Raw genomic sequence first — 22,898 nt, 5'->3', positions numbered from 1 at the left:
TTCTTTGAAACTGATGATTACCATATCGTTATACAGATAGTTTTTATTGGTAGAAAAATACTTTGGAATTTCTCTGATGTGTCTTTCTTCTTAAAATTACACACACACATATCATACACATACTTATACACATACACATACACATACACATATATGATACTTCTTCCCTTCCTTCCAGTCTAAAATGAGTATCTAGTATCTGCCAGTTGGACACTCCCTATTTTTTTCACCTGACCCAGGACATTCAGGTTCACCTTATCTAACCCCAGTGTATTAGTTTTGTAGGGCTACCGGAATAAAATGCCATCAACGGGAGACTTAAAACAACAGAAATTTATTATCTCACAGTTCTGGAGGCTGGGTGTCAAAATTAACATGTTGGCAGGGCCATACTCCCTTTGGAATGCATAGGGAAATCATTCCTTGCCTCTTCCTAGTTTCTGGTGACCTCTTCACAGTCTTTGGTGTTCTTTGGCTCCCAGCTGTGTAACTCCAGTCTCTGCCTTGGTTTTGTCACATGGCATTCACCTTGTCTGCACAGAGCCTTTTCTTATAAGGACATCCATCATATTGGATTGGGGCCCATATCCAGTATGACCTCATCTTAACTAATTATCTGCAATGACCCTCTTTCTAAATAAGGTCACGTTCAGAGGCATAGGCGTTAGGACTTCAACGTATCTTTTCTCGGGGGTACAATTCAACCCATAATACCCAGCCTGGGCCTGGAGTTTGGAGGAGATTTCATAGGCACAGGAATTATGTTCACGTAGTTCTCACATGGCCATGCCTCTGTATCCTAGGGCCCTCAGACCTTGAGTGACTCCAAAGCTTTATCCTCCAGGCTTTGCATAGTGCTAGGAGAAAAATTGTCTTCAGTAGTAGGTCCTTTCTCAGGGAGCCCTCAATTCATTTTTCTTCAAACAATACATTTTCTGCTCACTGAGTGAATATCTTTTGTCCCGGGTGGCCAAGCTTTTTCATTACTTGGAAAATCCCTCAAACTCCAAATCAGAAAGAACCACAAGTTAACCATATTGCTATCTATTTTCCCCACATAAGTGCAAAAAAAGCATTAGGGAATAAAGCTGAAATGTCACACTGGGCTGACAGTTTTCCATGCTGATTGACTCTAACTCTAGTTGATACAGGAAGATAGACTTGGCACCGGATGCCAGGAAGTGGGTTTCCTCTCCTCGCTGTGCTGCTCAGCTTGGTTCTCCTGCCCTGTGTTTGGCTGATTCAAGCTTCTGGTCTCATGTGCCTTCCTGTGAGTTTGAAAGAGTGGTCCTGGAGAATCATGGCTGTTTGAAAGGAGAGTGGTTCCATTGGTGCCCTTGTCCATATCCCAAGTACTTCTGGTGACAGCAACAGCTGCCAAGAAATAGAACTGAGAGGAGTGAGACATGGACAACAGTGCAAACTTTTGATGGCAGATTTAACCATTTAAAACCATGTTTCTAGGTATTAGCTCAGTTTTGTAAACTGTCATCCATTTTGTCCACTGGCTGCTGCTGTGCCTGTGTTCCTCATGTTTTGATTCTGATTTTCTTTTCTCTCTGAGGAACCAGCTTCTAGTCTCTGGTCCCAGACTGTCTGTTTTGCTTGACCCTATGGTTCATTATTGACCCTTTGTGTCAATCCCTTTCCCTGGGCTCTGGAACTACTGTGTTTCATTCTGACCCCACAGTTCAACGTGATAGGAACAAGTGTTGAATTTTAGTGCAAAATTGTCATTCTCTGTTTTTTCCATACGTAAGGAACTTTTTTTATTTCCAGAAAACTTGCCTATCTTTATGGAAGGGACATTATGCACTGGTTTATTTACAAATGCTGTGACCCATCCAGGATGCTTTTGAATTAATGTCTTGTCTCCTCAGGGGCCCTCAACCTAAGGACTGGGGGTCAAAGCTTCAAAGACCTAAGTGTCTCTTTCTCCAGGCTGCTTCCAGTTACCATTTGTTTTCCTCTGAATCAGTGTGTCACCTAAAACATGGAAATAAAAAAGTTTCATCCATTCATTCACTTATGCATTCATCCTTTCATTCACTTATGCATTCATCCTTTGATCAGATTCTTAGTGAGCTTTTTACTGCATGTAATTAAAGTCTTTTCTGGGGATGTAAATAAGGACTTTTTTCAATCCCTGCTGCAAGGGGCTCAAGATTCTGGTTAGGGAAACAGGTGTGCAAAAACTTTAAAGTCATTGAAAATGTACAACAGTAATTGTAGTTGAAGTTAAGTTTTATGGCAGATCTAAAGAGTAATATAATATGTAATATAGTGGATCCAAGCTTCCTCAGTTTAAATCCTGGTGCCATATTTAGCTCCTGAACCTCAGTGTCCTAATATCTAACATGTGGACATGGGTGAATTCAGGTGTTGTGGGGTCTAGGCCCTATGCAGCTTTGTACATCATCTTTAAGAGAAATAATGCTAAATTAGGAATATATAATTAGGTGCAAAAATTAACATCTATTTAGAAAGAGAAAGGAAATTACAGCTAACGTATTTTAACAATTTCAAAGCTCACATGTCATCAGCATCATGAAATGCAAAAATACATAATCTCATTACTATTGATAATATGTATTTGTCTAGTACCTCTCTATAATACATCTTTTCACAGATATTTTGGCATATTTTTATCACTTCTTTGTATGATAACAATTTTATAATACTTTATACAGTGAGAATAGAAAAATATCACATTTTTCATACACCATGACAATTAAAAAAATTGATCATTTAGAAACTGTTTTTTTTTTTTTAATTTCACAATTCATTCTTGCCAACATCACAAGTCTGTGCTGTTTTCTTAGGTGGTGCTTCTTGCCTGTAGCAATGTCTCAGTTGAATCCAACCTTTCGATCCTTCTAGGGATGGCCTAGAAGGCCATGCCCAGTATCCAGGAAGTTGGACCAGAAGCTAGCCTATTTTGCCACAGCTGGTTCCTCCCTGTCCTAGTGTGTTAGTGCTGCTATAACAAAGTAGTGTAGACTGGGTGGCTTACAGAAGAAACCCAGAAATGTATTGCTTAAAGCGTGGAGTGTGGTAGTGTGAGATCAGGATGAGAGCCCTCTTCCCGCCTACAGACTACTGACTTCTCATTGTATCTTTACGTGTCAGAAAGGGAGCTAGCTAGCCCTCTAGTCTCTAATAGGACATATTAAGTGAGGGCTCCATCCTCATCACCTAAATACATCCCAAAGGTCCCACCTCTAAGTACCATCACATTAGAGGGTAGGATTTCAGTATATGAATTTTGGGCGACATAAATATTCAATCCATTTTACTCCCTAATCCACGCGTTTTGGGATATGGTATGTCTTGGCCATGGATCCTGGGTCCTAGTGGCTCCCAGCGGGAGCAGAGAAACATTTATTTTCAAAGGACTAAGGCTGTGTGTACACTGCCACAAAATAAGAAGCTCTTTAAATACATATTTTTCAAAAAGGAAGCCACCTCCAATTTTTTTCAACTTTGAAAATTGGTAGGGTTGTTAGAAGCCCAATCAGGGATTTTATTTTTTTAAGTATCAAGAAGAGGAAATCCACTCATGTTAAATTGAAAAGAAGGCTTCTTGAAAAGTAACAATAAATAGGCTCACAGAAACAAAATTAGGAAATGCAGAAATGGGATTTGGGAATGAAGAACAGCTGGGATCATTAGAAATTCCACCTCTCATGGGCCTCTTTGTCTTATGGACTCTTTCTTTCTTTCTTTCTTTCTTTCTTTCTTTCTTTCTTTCTTTCTTTCTTTCTTTTTAATTGTAATGTTTATTTATTTTTGAGGAAGAGAGAGAGGCAGAGTGCGAGTGGGGGAGGGGCAGAGAGAGAAGAAGACACAGAAATAGAAGCAGGCTCCAGGCTCTGAGCTGTTCAGCACAGAGCCTGATGCAGGGCCTGAACCCACGAACCATGAGACCATGACCTGAGCTGAAGTCAGATGCTTAACCACCTAAGCCACCCAGGTGCCCCATGGATGCTTTCTTTTTATACACTTGTTCCTTTCCTGCTTCTCAGAAGCCTGGCTTTTCCTGCTTTTCTACTTACCACATAACTGTTGTGTAGGTGGCCATGAATTTCCATAGCACAAGGTCAGCCTTGATCCTCTGTGACCAGAGCTATGTATCCAAAAGCATCTGAGTTTTTTTTTCTTTAATTTTGCATTTTTTAATGTTTATTATTTTTGAGAGAGATAAAGAGTGTGAGCAACGGAGGGGCAGAGAGAGAGGGGAACACAGAATCTGAAGCAGGCTCCAGGCTCTGAGCTGTCAGCACAGAGCCTGACGTTGGACTCGAACACATGAACCATGAGATCATGACCTGAGTTAAAGTCGATGCTTAACCAACTTAACCACCAAGACACCCCTTTCTTAAAGGACAGTGGATATAATTGGCTTAGCCTGGTTTCCAGATTGGGTCTTTCCATGCCAGAGTTCTGTGTCCCCACCACTTTGCTATGGCTAGAGAGAGTAAGATCTTGAGATAGGAGACACAGCCATTCAGGCAGGGGCTGAGCTTGAGCTGAAATGTCTAAAAAGAGAAGATAGACAGGGTATCTATTATACATTAGACACTGATTCAGAGGAAAATGGGCTAAATTCAATAAAAAAGAGGTGTGAGCATGTGCTGTATGTGTTTGTGCTTTTCTGAATGAGGTTTACTGCATTGTTCAGGAGAGAACTCTTAACTACAGTGTGCCATGTTCCCTTTTTTCTGAATTGTCAGCTTCAAATATGGATAATTGAAAACATCATTTGAAGGATTAGCATGGAGAGGATAAAATCGAGCTGTTTATGGTCCTGACCTCCAGGTTATACTTATTTATTACTCCCCTTTGGCAACTTCAATGGAAATGTTTAAGAAGTACTGTATGCATATTTATATACTGCCTTTTCTTAAAAAAACTTTAAGATGGAAACAAACTTTGTTTTTCACAATCACATTAGTAAATTTGTGAAATTGACTCATTTTCTCTTTGAGGCACTCTTGTTACTCATTCAGCATTCATTCATTCAGCCATTCTTTAAATATGTGTTGAGTAACTATTATCTGCCAATAATGACAAGACTATCTTTTGGCTCTGCCATTATGGAGCTTACGAGAGGGGAGGGAGACTTAAAATAACCATGTTAACATAGAAACAAATTATACTTGATTGAGGTAAGATTTATGAAGGAAACATGTGTGCTAGGTTGAGATATAGAGAGGAGGGAGGTACAATATCAGAGAGGACTGGCCTGAGAAGGTCTAAGAAGATGATTTGTGAGCTAGACTTGAACAGTGGGGAGGATATAGCCCTGGTAAAACCCCAGGAGGAGCTTCCAAGGCAGATGGAGCAGCATGAGTTCAGGCCTGGTACAGGGAAGAGCATGGTGTGTCTGAGGAACTGAAAGATGGGTAGTATAATGGGAGATGGATGAGAGATTTTGGTGGGTTATGAGGAAAAGAGATGGAACTTATGAACAGTGAGTTTAGGATTTATTCCAAGTATAATGGGAAGTTATTGAAAGGTTTCAAATGAGAGAATGGTTTCATTTGGTTTATATTTTTGAAGGATCACTCTGGTGAACTGTAAGAAAGGACTGGACAGGAGCAATCGGGATGCAGGAGGTTCAGTTGGGAGGGGTTCATGCAGAGCAGTGATGGTAACAAAAGGTAGACATCTCACAGAGTGGGAAACTGAACTTATCTGAGAACAGGCTTTGCCTTCTGGATGGTGATATCAATCAGTCCAGTTGTATACTTTTCTCCAGCAAAGGACATTCTGCTCAGATGCAGGTATAGAGGTTCTGGATAGTAGAATTCATTCTGCAAGTGTAGGATTTGGTGTGGATGAATAGGGAATGCGGGTCCATACAATAGAGTGATTAGGAGGAAAGTCTAAGCAGGAGTAAGCTGATTGGTGTGAGACTGTACCAAGATCAACAGGACTGAGGAATCCTGCAACGTGAGGGTTTGAGCAAGTGGGCTGAGAAGGATAGGATGTCATGGCCAGTAAGGGGTGTATCTGAATAAAGACGGTAGCGATGATGCAGTTTCTGGTGATGAGAGGCCAGGGCTGACTGTGCGATGGAGCAGCCACATGGGTGGAGAGAGGGCTCATTGTAGACAAGGAAGTGCAGCACTTGAGAGACCGGTGTTCAAGTCACTCAAGTTGTTTGTGAAAAGGAGATGTGTGAGGAGAGAGAAAGCTTCAGTGACAGAGGGAAGTGATCAGATGCCTGCAGCAAGAGTGAGGTAGAGGAGAGTCAGATAACTGGATGGGATGTCTGAAAGGAAGAGAGGATCTTGCAGGATGGAGAGAAAGCCAGGCATGTGATCTGGAAGCAGCAGCGGGGAAGGTGAGGACATAGCCCGTCTCTTCTAACCCTGAGAGGGATGATAGGGAGGCCGTGTCTGTGGGAGCAACCAAGTCAGGCCAGGAGATAAAGGGAACAGAGAATAGCCGTTGGACCGTGGGGATATTGGTTGATCATAGATTGGCTGTCCCAGAGGGCATGGAGGGCGTGAGGGGGCGGATGGGGGATTTTGAACCCAGGGAAAATACAGGGCAGTAAAGGAGAGGAGAGGCAGGTGATAATAGAGGCTCTTGGAGCTTGTGCTTCTGGGAAGGATTAAGGTAAACAGAGCGCAAGCCCTGAAAGACTGATGCAGATGCTCTCCTTGGGAAGGTTTGGTGTTGGGCCTGCCTCTGAGATCCAGGATTCCTTTCCTGGCAGTGCAGTGGGTTCCAGGGCGCTGCTTGCGAAGCTCGGGTTGCAGAGTGGGGGCACATGCAAGTGAGGGCAATGAAGACCAGCAAGCTTGTTCTTGACTGGAATGAATCCTTAGGACAGTGCTGCTAAGTAGATTTATTATTCCCATTTACAAAAGCTGACACTACAGCTCAGACAAGTTAAAAGACTTGACGAACATTAGACAATAAGGATGGAGACAAATTTTTTTTGTTTTTGTTTTTTTTTGAGAGAGAGTGGACACGAGCAGGGGAGGGACAGGGGGAGAGGGAGAAAGAGTCCCAACCAGGCTCTGCACTGTCAGCACAGAGCCAAAGTGGGGGCATGAACCCACATACTGTGAGATCATAACTTGAGCCTAAGTCAAGAGTTGGACGGTTAACTGACTATGCCACCCAAGCATCCCTACAGAGAAGATTTTATACCCAGGTCTTTCCAAACCCCCAGTGGGAGTTTTTTCCCATTATCGTACCATCATGGGTGCTGGAGTAGGAACCAGGAGGTAAAAGAATCAGAGAGACACAGGGACTTCCTTTGAGTCTGGCTGGGACAGATTCCTTCATTGTTTGGCTCTCAGTCCCATGAGATTTTGAGCTTCTTGAAGGTGGAGACTGTTCCATTTGTATCTCTAGCTGTTAACACAGTGCCTGACACATAGTATGTGCTTGATAATATTTAATGAATGAGCAAACTAATGAATTACTTTATGTCATTCTTTTCTTTTTCCCTTCCTCCTTTCCTTTTTTTCTTCTTTGGTAGTCAGTTAACTCCTGAGCTTCGTTATGGGTCCACGGCCATAATTTCCCAGACTTTGTCTCAAAGTTTTGGATCAAACTGTTTAATGTAGCAAGGACATTCCTTAACACCAGAAAAGCTATGCTTTTACTCTTTGAGTATTAGAATGTTTATTGCTGAGCCTAAATGTGCTGTGCTGTGTGTGTGTGTGTTTGTACACACAGTTTCATTTGTATAAATTATGAATGAATGCATGGTCTGTATTTATCACTTTATCCTAAGACTCCAGAACAGATGAATTGGTATTAACAGACAATTTTCTTTAAGAATTATCAATATAGATATGCATCAGTCTTGTGTGCTTTGCTCGAACACCCCTCCTATGTGCATTTTTTTGGGGGGGCAGCACTGAATACTCTTTCACATTTGCGTGCACATCTTCTTATATCCTTAAGGTGGCAGGCAACAATCAAAACATTATTTAAAGAGAATTAACTGAAAGGGTGAGGAAAAAGGAAAAGAAAAAACTAATTCTTCCTGGAATGTCGTATAATACCCCATTTTCTGCTCAGCAGAATTATATTCATAGCTGGATTATTCATTATTAAGAGCTTATTTCAGCCCAGACCGTGTGTGTCAGTAGATTAGGATGTGGAGGAAGATTAGTTTCTCACAGTGGGTGGCTGGAAATAAGTTCCTTATCTGATCATTAAAATTGGTTGTTCATGGTTTTTTGATCATAATTATTAATTCTGTCGGGGGGTTTTGCATGGCGATTAAATCTTGGTCCCGATATGTGCTATTAGGATTCAGCTGCATGCTACCAGTGTCGCATTATCAAGGCAGAGATGAGTTTTGTGTGGGTATGTTGGTCTTAAAAAATTTTCAAGTCTTTGCAGTGCCCAGTAATTATTTTAGAAAGTACTTAATGACTTTGAGACTTTTGTAGGAGAGTACTGCTATTAATATATACAATGTCAGCAGCTACTAGTAATTGTCTACCATGTGCCTGACACAATCTCAGGCAATTTTACCTCCATTGCCTGTTTTTCTTTTAAATTTTCTTTTTATGTTTATAGTAGTTTTAGATTCTCAGCATCACTGAGCAGAACATAGAGAGAGTTCCTCCATACATACCCCCCATCCTCAAACGTGGGCAGCCTGCCCTGCTCTCTGTCCACATCCTGCACTGCAGCGGAAATATTTGTTACAATTGACAAGCCTTCATGTTTGGGCAATTATGAATAAAGATGCTGTAAACACTCATGCACAGGTTTTTGTGTGGACATTGTTTTCAGTTCCTTTGGGTAAATACAACAGAGTGCGGTTACTGGATTGCATGGCAAGAGTACGTCTGTTTTAAGAATAAATCACCAAACTGTCTTCTAAAATGACTGTACTGTTTTGCATTCCCACCAGCAGTGAATGAATCCCTGTGGCTCGACATCGTTTGCAGCATTTGGCATAATCAGTGCTCTGGATTTTGGCCATCCTAATAGGTAGGTACCTGTATCTCATTGTTGTAATTTGCATTTCCCTAATAACATATGACATAGAGCATCTTTACACATGCTAATATTCCATCCATATATTTTCTTTGGTGAGGTGTCTGTTCATGTCTTTTGAACCCATTTTTTACTGTAGTTGTTTGCTTGTTTTTAACTGTGTTTTAAGAGTTCTTTGCATATTCTGGATAACAGTCCTTTATCAGGTATATCTTCTGCAAATAAGTTCTCCCAGCCTGGCTTATATTCTCATTCTCTGAACACTGTCTTTCACAGAGTAGAAATTTTTAAAAATGTGTGCCTGGTTTGAGAGAGAGAGAGAGAGAGAGAGAGAGAGAGATATGCATGTGCATGTACAAGCAAGGGAGGAACAGAGAGAAAGAGAAAGAGAATCCCAAGCAGGCACTGTGCTGTCAGCATGGAGCCCAATGTGGGGCTTGATCCTATGGATCATGAAATCATGACCTGAGCTGAAATCAAGAGTTGGACACTTAAGTGACTGAGCCACCCAGGCACCCCACAGAGCAGAAGTTTTTAAATGTAGTGAAATCCAGCTTATCAATTATTTCTTCTATGGATCATGCCTTTGGTATTATATCTAAAAAGTCACTGTCATATCCAAAGCCATCAGTGATTTCTCCCTTATTATCACCTATGAGTTTTATAATTTTGCATTTTAAATTTAGGTCTGTGATCCATTTTGAGTTAATTTTTATGACGAGTATAATGTGTGTGTGTCTTGGTTCTTTTTATTTTTATTTTTTCATGGGGATGACCAGTTGTTCCAACATCATTTTCTGAATCAATTGTTTACTTTCATCTTCTCTTAAACCCATGCCAGAGTTATCACCATTACCTCCATGTTAAAGACAAAGGAAGCAAAAAGCAGAATAAAATAACTTCTTGAGGTTTACAGAGCTAATAAATAGTAAAGTTAGGGTGGGAACCTAGGTATTTCTCATTGAAAACCCCTCCTCGGCTGCTCTTCTAATAAAATGGACTTGTTTTGTGTGAGCCTAGCCAGGAAGTAGGGTTCTTAAATTAATATATTGCCACAGTTGATCAAAATGAACCCATTGATTTTTAAACATAGGGGACAAGGTGCTTAATTGTTCTGGCAAATAAAACCTAAAGAGAAAAATAAAATTTTGAAAATGTGTTAGGTGATTTTCTCTCATTATCCAGTTATAACAAATATTTGGGTATGAAGCAATATGTTAGGTGTTGTGGATACAACATTGAATAAGACACAATCTGACTTCCAATAGGAAATTAAAATGTTATCATGGTAGTAGATTGACTACAAAGGAAGAAATGATTTATTTAGCTTTCTAGAGGTAGAGGACCCTTGAAAAAAGCTATGGAACTGTTCACAGTTTCTCTTTCAAGAGTAGTTATAATGTCTTCCCTCAGTTACCACTCCACCTTCATGCAGTATAAAAACCTTAAGGATAGCTTTTTGGTAAGATGACAAAAGTTGGTGAGGTAGAGTGGGAAGTCTTATTCAGTTGGCCCCACTTTGCTGAAGAATGGCTATGGATAAAACCTCAATTGCGTGAAACACAGAAAACCTGGGATAGGGGGTGGGTGGACAGTGATGGTGGGAAGTGGTGGCGTGATGGTTGGTTATCATAAAATTGTATCAGGTGGACATTTAGACTCCACAGTGAAGCATCTCCCTAATCATGAGAATTGAAATTTGAGGTCAGTGCATGCTTTCATTCATTCAATCATGACTTACTGATTACCAATTTTATTCTAGTTCTGTAGTTTGCTGTGAAATTTGGGTTATCTGAATGCCTACCTATTAGGAAAATAAGTGTTTCAAGAGACCCAGTTTGAACCTGTAGGGTAGTATCTTGTGGACTCGGTCGTAGGTAAAGATAGATGTGAGGGGGAATAGGATGCCTGGTAGATCACTACGTACTCCAGTCACGGCACAGAAATGCTATCAACTCTGGGGCAAAGATGATTCTTTATTTAGGGAATTTAAATGTACTTATTAGCACAGGACCAACATAGAGGATAAGAAGAACTGAGTGATTAGGGCGGAGATGGAGGTTTTGATCTTCTGTAACCAGAAAGGGGAGGAGGCCCAGTGGTTCCTTTGTTCATGTACTCATTCATTTGCTTATTGAACCATTCCATAACACTTTCTATATGCAGACACTATAGATAATAACCCACTTATCCTAATAAGAATCTCATGAGGTATGATTTATTATTAAACCTGATTTACAGGTAAGAAAACGGGGCCACAGTGATACTGAGCAACGTGTCCAAAGCCGTATAGCTTCATTCCCTCACAAAGCCTTTTTATCTTCTTTTATTCCTGAGAGCCAAATTTATACTAAAATAGGAAGTGATTACCGCATTCTAGTTTTATGCAGACAACTGGTTTTTGAATCAGCATTCCCAGGAAAAGGTAGACTTCCTGTACCTACTTATCTTCTTTCCAGCCCAAGGTTGGGATGGACCAGTTAACACCTTTTTACCTTGATGGTATCAGCAGATACTGAGAGAAAACAGGCTTCTTGTATTGTCAGAGGTCCCAAAGCTGGAACAGAATATCACCAAACTCACACTGATAGAAGTGTCTGGTCTGTTGGGTCACTAGATGCCTTTCACAGCTAAAATCATACCATGTGCCCTGCACAGCCCTGAGCCATACACCTGCAGACCTTGCAATAACTCACATAACCCCATGCAAGCATTGTCTCACAACAAGGCTCCAGACACGGATATGGAAAATGTCCAATAAAGATATTAAGAGGGAACGGCTCAGAGAAAGCACAGCTAATCACCGCCCTGCTGGGTGAGAGCAGGAGGCCAGCAGGGGCCCAGGCCTTTTCTTCTATTTTTAAATTAGGAGTCTGAGCAGTAAACCCCATGTCTCATTCAATTCACTGCACTGGTCTACAGAGAAGCACGTGACATGGCCCACAGTGGCAGCTGAATGAATTGTTCAGGCTGATTGTCCCTTCCTCTGTCTGTCTCTGCCATCCGGGTAGAGATGGTTTAAAAATATGCTGTCATTAAGGGCATTTCAGCTGCTGGCTGCAGTGGTTGCCATAATTGTGAGCTTCCTGAGTCTCTAGGGCTTCCTGAGTCTCTGACTGCTGCTTTTCTGCTCGTCGACACACATGGCCCACAGGAGTTTTGAATGAAATGTCCTGTCTAAGTTGTTGATAACTGTTAGCCAGCTCTAGGAGGTAATTGAAATGATCCTATATTTGCATTGGAGATTTTGTATTTATGCAAAAGATTGCTGAATTGCATATCATTGAGGATATATATTTTGAGAAGAGCTTTTCCAGCTGGCTTTGTGGCTCTTGTGTTTTGTTTCCAGTAAAGGATGAAGCAACATTGGAATAAAATAGGTTTTAAAACATTTTAGTTATATAGTGGCACTTTTCTTGCCCTGGTCAGTTATAATTTTTCAACTTGATCTTCCTGTCAATTGGTATTTGGGTTTTTATATGTAGCAAGGCCCTCTGTAGCTTTTTGAGGTCTTAGCAACCCTTAAGTCTAGAGGCCAACAAATGGTTGAGAAAGTATCTGACACTTCACTTGGAACCAAAGAGTTATGTCATTTGTACCAAACCTAGTTGATGTTCTTCTCTATGTCTGCTCAGCCCTACCTGGCCCTTGGATATCATTATTAGATGGCTATCCCTGGCCAACACTGCTCTTGTTTCCTCATCTCCTAACACCATTAACTGTCTTACTGGTGAAAACCATGCTTTGGCACAGTCTTTCCCATGGCAGGGATCACATCACCTTGGTGCCTTGGAGGAACTGACCACACCCATAAAAGGTATGGTACCTTCTACCACTTTTGGTCTCAGACCAACTGAAACCACTGAAACACCAAACACGGGGGCATGAGAACTGGATTGCCCAAAGGCTGTCTAGAGGGGCCAGTTCATATAACCAGAAAATATGGGACAAACTTTGTCCAGTGAGAGACAGGAGACAGAAACACGCTGGTAGGTAACTTATGTAACCTTTATCCCTCCTCAGGTGTTCCCATGCATGCTGGCTCCATACAGCTTCTCTAGGGATAGCTTACATGGCTGAAAAGTGGGGTATGGCCTCCTTATGAAGGCCAGTCAGCAAGGTGCCACCTTGTAAATGATTTTCTACTTCTATCCCTCACGTCCCTTTTCCTTCAGTCTTGCTGCTCTGGAATTGCTTCTCCTGATAGAGCACTCGATGTATCACGGGGCTGGAGAACCTGACAATGACAACATGGTTCAAGAGAGATTTGCTTCTCAGACGATCAATTAGAATGATGGTAAAATGAATGATAAAGGAGAATAAAGGGAATAGCTTAGGGTGAATAAGAAGCATGCAAAAAAGTGTGCAGAAGAAGGTGGTTGGTTCCTTCTGAAAAACAAGTGTTAGGGTGGATCCAGAGAACAAACCTTTGCCACAATTTTTTAGAGCAAAAGAAGGGAATGGTTTATTCCAGTGGGTGAAATTAACATTTCCTGATGCAACAAAAATAAATAAATTCAAATAAAGTTGAATAACCAATTTTTATGTAAAAAGTAATTTCTGATATAACAGACAAACCCCAAATATCTTTGACTTGACGTAATGTAGATGTTTTTGTACTCAGAATCTTATATGGTTCTGGCGGTTCTTTTCCATTTTGTAGTATGCAGTGTGAAATACTTGGCCTCCAAGATTTTGGGAGCTGGGGAAGGAAGATGGATCCAGAGCTGGAGGTAAAACAAGAGTGGGAAAGAGGAAGAGAAAGAGAACTAGTGAGCATGAAATAAGAAACATCATCTCTTTACTTCCCTTGCCCGAAAGTAACACACATGCTTTTCCTCGTAGGGCAGAACTAATCATCTTGCCATAGACTAACTGCTAGAAAGGCTGGGAAATGTAGGGGAAATATAGGGTTTTTTGCTGTGCACACATTGTCCCATGACAAGTTTCATCAAGAGAAACTAACAGAAGGGATGAAATCAGACAGGGCAGGAGACTCATGCCAGAAGAATGCAAAGATCTTTAAGAAATGCGAAAGTGGGAAGGAAGAAGTGGAAGTACAAGACCTGAGACGAATGTATGTTTAGGAATAGAGGATACAGAGTGGAAGGAAAAAAATAATGAAGAGTTAGGTAAATTTTTGGAGCAGAGCTGAGAGAAAATACAGTTAGTTGGGATAGTGTGTCTGGGGATATAAAGGTGAAACCGTGGAGGAAGCAGTTCTGCCACCTCACAGTGAGATAGGGCAAGAAACCCTGGAGAAGACATCAGGTGAGCTGGCCACACAGTCAGATGGGACAAGGAGTATCAGAACATCCCTTAAAATCAGGAATACTGACATGTTCAACTCACAGATCCAATCGCCGCAGTCAGCGTCAAATAGCGAACATGTGATGATGTCCAGCTGCTCAAGAAGACCTAACTCACAACTTTGAGGATTGTTAAATTTAGCCCTGAAAGGTCATGCATGTGGAAGTGCATTTGTAAGACTCGGGTGTACATGTCCGAGGTTATATGAATCAAGTAGGACTCATCCAGATGTGCTTTGCATCACAAGAAAGAAGGAGCTGGGCTGCTAATCAAAAAGGCAACATTCATCGACTCTCTGATAGGGCTGTCGTGAGGACTGGATCAAGCGCCTAGCTTATCCTAAATGATCAATCCGTGTTACCTATTGTTTGGCCAACCTTTTGACATTTCTGTTTTAGAGATTAGGAAACTGAAGCAGAGAAAATTTAAGAGATTCTTTTTTGTGAAGTCATAGCTGGCCAAAGCATAGGGTAGTAGGTAGCCATCACCTAATCTAGGAGTTCAGGAAGGTGGGTGGTTATCATGAAAGACCTCCTTGGCACAGTGATATTTAAGCATAGACATGGAGGATATGGAGTTAGACAGGCAAGGAAGGTGAGGAGGATACTAGGAGACGTCATGTAGAGGGAACAGCATAGGAACATGGTGAAGTCAGGAATGAGCTTTGTGGGAGCTCATAGGAAGAGGATATGGTCAGGGGTTTTATGAAGGAGAGAAAGACTGGTCCAAGATGAAACTGGAGAGGAAGATAGGCTTAGGCAGTCTCAGGTCATGTAACAATGAACCCCATCCTAAGAGCTCATGGGCCACTAAACGTGCTTTAAGTAGATTTGTGGCATAACAGATTTGTGCTTTAGAAATTGCCAACTGTTATATGAAGAATGGATTGGGGAGGAGGGCAAGTGTGAATACAGGCAACCAGAAGAAGACTCCTTTAGTAGTTCTGGCAAGGAATGATGGAGAATTAATTTGGGATGATAGCAGTTGACACAGGGGAAAGTTGAGGATTTTCGTATTTACTTCGAAGATAGAATCAGCAGGAATCTAGGGATAAAGCATTTGAAGTTATCCTTAGGTCCAGGTCCAGGTTTCTGGCATGAGAAACTCTATGAGTAAAGGTGCCATTTATTTCAATGTGGGGCATATTCTACATTGTTGGTTGAAGGGTATTTTTTAAAAACTCTTATGTAAAAAATTACGTAAAACTCTTATATAAAAAAAACTCCACCAGCTTGTTCTAATGTTAACATCCTACATAACCATGGTACATTTTTCGAAACTAAGAAATTAGCATTAGAACAACACTATCAACTAAATCAAGGACTTTATTCCGATTTCACCACTTTTTTCCACAAATGTGCTATATCTGATACAGGATCCAACCCAGGACATATGGTCACTTCGTGCCCTTGATTTTCTACAGTCTGTAACACTTTCTCGATCCTTCCTTGTTTCTCATGAGCTTTGACACTATTGCATAATACTGGTCGGGTATTTTGTAGAATGACTCTCCATATGGGTTTATCTGATATTTTTTCATGACTAGGGTGGGTTATATAATCTGGCAAGAATGCCACAGAAATCACGTGCCCTTTTCAACTTACCGTATTAAAGGATATATGATGTCAACATGGCTTATTATGCCACTTGGTTAACATGGTGTATGACAGGTTTCTCTATTTTAAAGTTACTATTTTTCCCTCTCCATACTTTGTTCATTAGTAGAAGACACAAAGTTCACAATAAATTCACGCTCAAAGAAAGGGGAATTAAGCTTTGCCTTCTGGAGAAAATATCAAATAATTTGTGGACATATGTTAAAACCACCCATAATTAATAAGTATTTGGGGGGAGTTACTTTTAAGCCATGCAAATATCCTATTTATATTTAAAGTTTCTTATCCATTAGTGGATTTTGCCTGTAGCAATTATCACTGTGGTGTTCTAATGGTGATTGTCTATTTCCCTAATTCTTTCTACATCTATAATTTGGAATGATGGCATCTAAATGTCACAGATCCATATTTGTTCAGCCAGCTAGTCTCATTTACTTAATTTATTTTCTTGACAAAACTAAGAAGTTCTTTAATGAGGGGTAGTGTCTGCTAACTTAACACTCTGTGTGTCCAACTTTTTCATTCATTGGAATGTTGTTACTTATGCGGGAATGTCACTTAAAACACATAGTTATTTGACTTTATTTTGAGTATTTATAGTTTAATACTAGAAAGAATAAAATAATATATCCATTTGTAGACAGTAGTTAATAAAATACTGCTCTTAATTCTATATTTATTGTAGGATGAATACTAAACTGGGGATTTTAGATTGAAAAAAAGAATACATGAGACATCTGGGTGGCTAAGTTCATTGAGCATCTGACTTCGGCTCAGATCATAATCTCGTGGTTTTAAAATTTATACCTTGATTCTTTTCTTTAATACAGTATTATATGTTTTCCATTTCTCTTAAAAAACTTTCAAATGGTTGCATAGCAATTCATCAAATGGCTCATAATTTATTAACTATTCTTCTATATCTGCCAATGTAGCTTGTTATCCAGTCTTTTACTAGTGTAAATAATTCTGTGCTGAGCTTTTTTGGATCATATCTTTAAATTCAATTTGATGATTTTCTTAGCAAGGAAACAGTGGTGTAGTGGTTTAAAGCTTAGTCTTTGGGGCTAGATTACCTGGTTTTGTACCTATCTATGTCACTTAATAATTGTATGATCTTTAGAAAATTGTTTAACTTCACTGTGTCTACCTATATATTGTGGATAGTTACAATACCTACCTTAGATGATTTTTATGTAGTAAATGAAGGCTATATGAAAAGTAGTCTGAAGAGTACCTAGAACTTGGCAAGCCTTATATATTAAAAGAACACATGGAAAAAAATCAGTGTTATAGGGCGTGTAAGTTGTCCTGTAAAACCATCTGAATATGCTATTTAAAAATAATGATTTAATTTATTTAATGGTCATAGGGCTATTTGGGTTTTCTAGTGCTTCTTGTGTCAATTTTTGAAATTATATTTTCAAGGACTTTCTATTTTGTGGCATATTTTAAATATTTTAAATTTATTGGTATATAGCTTTGAGGTAATTCTGTTATTCCAGAATTATGTGCCCTATCTGGATTTGCATAAACTTTTGTATTTCTTCTATTTGTTCATGTTTCATCATATTTTCTTTTGACAAGTATTGATAAAAATTTATCCATTTTATTAGTCTCTTTTTTGAAATGTATTTATGTTTATCAATCTATTTATTTAACAACTTTATCAACATATATTTTATATACCAGAAAATCTCCACATATATTCAATGCATACAATTTTGTGAGTTTGGATATGTGCATGCACACACAAAGCCTCACCACAATCAATGTAATAAACATATCTACCACCTCCAAAAGTTTCCTTGTGTCTGTGCCTGTGTTTTAGTTTCATTTTCGTGGTAAGAACACTTAACATGTGATCTATCCTCTTAACAAAGTTAAGTGCACTGTGTTGTATAGAAAGTCTCCAGAACTTCTTCGCCTTTTAATCTTGCATAACTGAGATTATACCTATTGAAACACAGGTCACCATTTACCTCTCCTCCAGTCCCTGGCAGTCACCATTCTATTCTCTGCCTCTATGAGTTTGATTATTTTAGATACTTCATGCAAGTGGAATCATGCAGTATTAGTTCTTCTGTGACTGCCTTATTTCACTTAACATAAGGTCCTCCAGATTAATCTTTGTTGTCTCATATGGCAGGATTTCCTTCCTTTTCTTTTAAGACTGAATAATATTCCAATACATGTATAAACCATAACTAAACCATTTTTCATCAGTGAGCATTTAGGTTGTTTCCATATTTTTGGCCTTGTGAATAATACTGCAAAACAAACAAACAAACAAAAAACCAAGGGTGTGTAGATATTTCCACATCCTATTCTGAATTCTTGTAGATATATACCTAGAATTAAATTGCTGGGTTATACAGTGGTTCTATTTTTAATTTTTTGAAGAGCCCCCATACTGTTTTTTATAGCAGCTGCTCAATATTAAATTCTCTCTAACATACACAAGGGTTCCAGTTTCTCCATATCCGCACCACCAGTTATCATTTATTTTATTTTGTGTAATAGCCATCCTAACAGATATGAAATAATAGCTCACTGTGATTTTGATTTGCACTTCTTTTGATGTTCAGCATCTTCAAATATTTGTTGGCCGTTTGTTTTTCTTCTTTGAAGAAATGTCTGTTCAAGTCCTTTCCTTTGCCTGTATTTTAATCAGGTAATTTTTTTTTGCTGTTCAGTTTTATGAGTTCCTTATATATTTTGGATATTAACTCCAAATACCTGGTTTATAAACATTTTCTATCATTTCTGTAGGTTGTCTTTCCATTCTTTTACAAGATTTTTCAGCTCTATTGGGATTTCATTGGCTTAACATTATGTAAGTTTAAAGTGTGAAGTGTGAATATTTTATAACATAAACATTGTGAATTATTGTCATATTAACATATACATTGCCTCATGTAGTTATCACTTTCTGGTGAGAGAGGGTAAGAAGCTCTACTCTCTTAGCAACTTTCAAGTGTATAGTACAGTATTATGTTAACTATATATTGTATTAACTGAAGTCACCATACTGCACATTATATCTACATAACTTATTCATCCTATAACTGGAAGTTTGTACTTTTTGAGCATCATCATCCATTTCTCCCTTTCCCTCACATCTGAAACAACCATCTGTTTCTACGAGTTTGGTTTTTTTTTTTTTTATTATATATGTGAGATCATACAGAATTTGTCTTTTTCTGTCTGACTTATTTTACTCAGTAGAATGACTTCAAGGTCCATTCATGTTTTGCGAATGGCAAGATTTACTTTCTTTTTAATGGCTGAATAATATTCCATAGTGTATAGATACAGATGTATATATGCCACATTTGTAAAATTCATTCATCTATCAACAGACACTTAAGTTTTTTCCATGTCTTAGATATTGGAAATTAAGGAACAGTGAACATGGGTGTATAAGTGTCTCTTCAAGGGTGTGATTTCATTTCCTACAGATATAACCCAGAAGTGGAACGGATAGATCATATGGTAGTTCTATTTTTAATTTTTTGCATTACCTTCATACTCTTTTCTATAGTGGCTGTACCAGTTTGTATTCCTACCAACAGTACACAACGGTTCCCCTTTCTCCAAATCCTCACTGACACTTATTGATTCTTGTCTATTTGATAATAGCCATTCTAACAAGTGTGAGGTGTTTTCTCACTGAGGCTTTAATTTGCATTTCCATGAAGCTTAGTGATGTATAGCATCTTTTATGTACTGATTGACCATTTGTACGTCTTCTTCGGTTGATGTCTGTTTAGGTCCTCTGCCCACTTTTTAATTGAATAATATTATTAATAATAAATAATAAATTTAAGTTTATTTAAATAATAAATTATATTGAATTAAATTATTATATTGAGTTGCATAAGTTCTTTATATATTTTGGATATTAAACTCTTATCAGATAGATGGTTTGAAAATATTTCTTCCCTTTCCACAGGGAGTGGTTTTTCTTTTTATTTTCTTGATGGTTTCCTTTGCTGTGCAAAAGTTAGTTTCGTGTAGTCCTCTTGTATAGTTTTGCTTTTGTTGCTTGTGCTTTTGGGGTGACATCCATAAAAATCATTGCTGATGTCTTTGCCAATGCACAAGACCAATGCTAAAGAGCTTTTCTTCTGTTCTCTTCTCAGATGTTTATGGTTTCAGGTCTTACATGTATATTTTGAACTTACTTTGAGTTGATTTTAGTGAGTGATGTAATATAGGTGTCTACTTTTATTCTTTTGCATGTAAATATCTAGTTTTCTCAGCACCATTTGTTGAAGAGACAATTTCTTCCTCATTGAGTATCCCTTGTTAAATATTAGTGGACCATATAGACATGAGTTTATTTCTGGGCTCTCTATTCTGTTTCATTGATATATGGCTTGTTTTTGTGCCAGCACCATACCATTTTGATTACTGTAGCTTTGTAATATAGTTTTAAATCAGGGGGAATGATGCCTTCAGGTTTGTACTTTTTTCTCAGGATAACTTTGGATATTTGGAGTCTTTGTGGTTCCAATATGAATTTTAGGATTTTTCTTTTATTTATGTAAAAAATGCCCTTGGAATTTTGGCAGGAATTCCATTGACTCTCTAGATTGCTTTGGGTAGTATGGACAGTTTAATGGTATCTATTCTTCCAATCTGTGAATACCTGATATCTTCCTGTTTATTTATATCTTTCTCAATTTCTTTCATCAATGTTCCATTGTCAGTGCATATGTCTTTTACCTCCTTGGTTAAATTTATTCCTAAGTATTTTGTTGTTTTTGATACTGTTGTAAAGAGGATTCTTTTGTTATTTCTTTTCCAGTTAGTTCATTGCTCATGTATAGAAACATAACTGATTTTTGTATGTTGATTTTATAACCAGAAATTTTATTGAATTTATTAGTTCTTTTTTTAAAGTTATTTATTTTTTGGGGTTGGGGGGGAAACTCCCAAGTAGGCCCATGTTGTCAACACAGAGTCTGATATGTAACTTGATCCCAGGAACCGTGAGATCATGACCTGAGCTGAAACCAAGAGTAGGACACTTAATTGACCGAGCCACCCAGGTGCCCCTGAATGTATTAGTTCTAACAGTTTCTTGGTGGAGTTTTTAGGGTTTTCCAGATATAAGATCATGATTTCTGTATATAAGAGACAATTTCATTTCTTCTTTTCTGATTTGGAAAAGCTTTGATTTCTTTTTCTTGCCTGACTGATTTGGTTAGGGTTTCCAGTACTGTGTCAAATGGGACTGGTGAGAATGGACATCCTCATCTTATTCTTCATGTTAGAGGGAAAGCTTTCAAGATTTTACTGTTGTGAATAATTTTTTTTTATTAAACTTTTATTTTTATTTTATTTTATTTTATTTTATTTAACTTTTATTAAAAGTTAATAAAAAATAAATTTTATTATGTTGAGTTAACTCAATTTGTTGATAGGTTTTATCTTGAAAGTATGCTGAGTTTTGTCAGTTGCTTTTCCTACATCTACTGAGATCATCATATGATTTTTATCTTTCATTCTATTAATGTGGTATATCACATTTATTAATTTACTCATGTTGAACTATCCTTGTATCCCAGGGAGGAGTTAATCATGGGGTACAATTCTTTTAATGTCCTGTTGAATTCATCTTGGTAGTTATTTTGTTGAGAGTGTTTAGTTTTATATTTCCCTATATAATACAAGACAACCACAAAAAAATGGAAACCTATGAAAATAATCTATTATCCTTATTTCTAAATCTTCATCTTAGTTCCTTTTTTTATATTATGTGCTCATGTTATAAATTTATAACTTGTCCTGGTGGTACTGTTCCTAGTTGTGCAATAGAATTAAATATATTTATTAGTGTTCCGAGTTTTTCCAAGCCTTTGTTTACAGGTGGATTACATAGAAACAGAAATCTAAAATTCACTGACTCAGGGCCACATGCCTCACACCAACTACCCACATGGCATCTCCTGTGAAAGTCGTGGTTTACATTGCTCTCACATCAATCTGTCAACTGATGTATCTAGAATGGATGCCACATCCAGGTGGCATGGGGTACTGAGTTTTCTTCTCTTGCTCTGACACTCACATTTGGTGCACTCTCTGGGAAGTCACTTGAGGATGCTATATATCTGCCATTGCTAATGCTATATTTGTGAAAATACCAGCATCTCTAGAAAGGATTCTAGGCTCTGGTGCTCCATATGCCACCAAATATCATTGTTTTCTGCCCCTAAGTGGAGGAATATCTTCTTTTCTGTCTCTCCATCTGCCTTCAAATACAACAATTTGTCCCTGAAGTGACACTGAATCCTCCAGGAAAAGATTCCTTCAGCTTTTGCTATAGGCTAATAAATGAGTCCACAGACTTGGGGGTAGTGGGAAAAATGCTTTCTTCTGTTTTCCTCTCCATCATCATACCAGCATTGCTTTCACACGGATGTTTCCTCCATTAAAATCCTCTTCTCCTGGGTTAGACAGGTACTGTTACTAGTGGTTAAGGCTGTGGGTGGTGGGCTGGACTTCCTGGGTTCAAGTTTCTGCTCTACCACTTACTAGCTTTGTGACTTTAGGCAACTCACTTCATCTGTCTGTGCCTCAGTTTCCTCTCTACCACAGGGCTTAGATTTCCTAGTTTTGTTGAGAGGAACAAATGAATTAGTTATTGTAAAATACTTTGAATTATATGTGGCATTATAAAATCTGTGATAAACAGTAGTTGTTTTAAGCCTAGACCTATCTGACGGCTCTGATGGTTAAGACCAGGCTGCATCTATGAATTTATGATTACCCATAGCCTCTATATACATATAAGATAAATATTCTCTCTAGGGTAAATATTTTATAGAGCTGAAAGAAATAGTTTTAGTACATTAGAAAAAGTTGGCAGAGAACCAAAATGCAGGAGTTGCACATTTCACCAGGATGTATTTTGATACTGATAACACATGACTTTTATCTGTACAATTTCTGGGCCATAGACTAGAATTTCAGAATTTGTCT

At 38.5% G+C, this 22,898-nt stretch overlaps 1 long non-coding RNA gene across 1 annotated transcript in view; it reads left to right on the top strand.

Annotated features, from left to right (window-relative positions):
• LOC120226982 overlaps nt 1-22,898 on the top strand; it is a 37,679-nt gene that overhangs the window by 8,172 nt on the left and 6,609 nt on the right. Inside the window, exon 2 of the long non-coding RNA XR_005527134.1 lies at nt 8,900-8,976. This is a non-coding gene — a long non-coding RNA (uncharacterized LOC120226982). The remainder of the gene's footprint in view (nt 1-8,899; nt 8,977-22,898) is intronic.

The sequence above is a fragment of the Hyaena hyaena genome, unplaced genomic scaffold (genome assembly GCF_003009895.1).
Source record: "Hyaena hyaena isolate Hyena2069 unplaced genomic scaffold, ASM300989v1 scaffold_1924, whole genome shotgun sequence".
NCBI classification, from domain to species: domain Eukaryota; kingdom Metazoa; phylum Chordata; class Mammalia; order Carnivora; family Hyaenidae; genus Hyaena; species Hyaena hyaena.
Note: the sequence above shows the minus strand (reverse complement) of the source record. Positions and strands in the feature narration are given on the sequence as shown.